Source organism: Taeniopygia guttata, chromosome Z (genome assembly GCF_048771995.1).
Source record: "Taeniopygia guttata chromosome Z, bTaeGut7.mat, whole genome shotgun sequence".
In the NCBI taxonomy this organism is placed as follows: domain Eukaryota; kingdom Metazoa; phylum Chordata; class Aves; order Passeriformes; family Estrildidae; genus Taeniopygia; species Taeniopygia guttata.
Window position 1 is genome coordinate 45,559,058 of NC_133063.1, and position 1,480 is coordinate 45,560,537.

Sequence of the window (1,480 nt, forward strand, 5' to 3'; positions counted from 1 at the left end):
AGAGAAGATTAGGAATTAATCCCTAATTAGCTGCTTCTGAAACCTGTCGAAATCACTGCCTGCATCATTTGTCAGTGGGCTTGTCAGCAAGTTCTGAGGCTGAAAGGGTCACAGCAGCAACAGAACCTGCTGCTTTGTTCTCAGGTGAGAGGTCTGTTTTGTCCATTAAGGGCTTTTGATGCTTTCAATTTTGATGTACTCAGAAAGCTCTTTCCAGAAACAATGGGAAATGGATTCCACATGCAGCCTCCCTCAGCCATCAGCACAGGGAAGAGAGAAAAATTATCCTTATAATTTAAATGTACCAGATCTATCCCATAGCCAGGGGTGCTGCACACATATTCCTACCCCACAGGACACACAGTGTCTCCAACACCAATCAATGGGCACTAAGCAAACAACATCAGCCCAGAGTCCCATCTCTGACACAGCCCCCTTTAAAATGATTCAGAGAAAACATCTGAAAAACAAGTTGTGAATTTCCTCAACAAAGCCCTGGGCCCACTGCCAACAGCTGGAAAGGCTAGCAGGTCTTGAAGGAACACACTTAACTTCCCATCTGAAATGCTCCTAACAAAGCAACAACTGCCCAGTTATCAGGCTGCCTAAATATTCACTTGCCTTTCCAGGCTTGATCTACTTTTAGTTTCTGCAAAATCTGCTGCCATGAAGTCTGTTTTCTTTGCTCTGCATCTGATTCATTCATGCTTTGCTGTTGGGAGTATGTGTTCTGCCTCCACCAGAAGAGGGGATGGGACAGGTGCATTTGCTCCAACTTATTTTCCTCTCTTTCCTTATCAGGAGTCTTCACAATCATTCCACATGACAGAAACAACCCAACATCCCTGCTCTGAGTAGGGTTACCTGAAGCAGATTGCCCAGGACTATGTCCAGTTGGGTTTTGAGTATAAAGTATGGAGACTCCACCTGGGAGTCTGTGGGCAACATGCGCCAATGTTTAACCACCCTCATGGTAAAGAAAAAGCATTTTAAGCAGAACTTTCTGCATTTTAATTTACCCATCTCACCCATCATTTAGCACCAATCCATCTTCATTACTCTCTCACAGATATTAAAACACTTTGGTAATAGCCCCCTGAGCCTTCTCTTCTCCAGGTTGAACAAGCCTGGCTCTTGCACCCTCTCCCCCTCATGACAGAGGCTTCAGTTCCTTTATTGTCTTTGTTGTCCTTCACTGGACTTGCTCCAGTATCCACGTCTCCTTTTTATTGGGAAAACCAGTATTGAACACAGCATGCCAAATATGCCTCACCAGGGCTGAGCAGCAGAGAATAACCTGGTCATTCTTTTAACAACTGTTTTTTTGGTTTTGCTAACCCCTACAATAGCAGCATCTCATAAACTCCCTACCAAACTAGGAAACTGCTTTTCCATTTCACACTTCAGCCATATTTTTCAGACCTTAACATTTTCATATGAACACAGCTCCAATTCCTACAATGAACAAAAAGCAGGAACA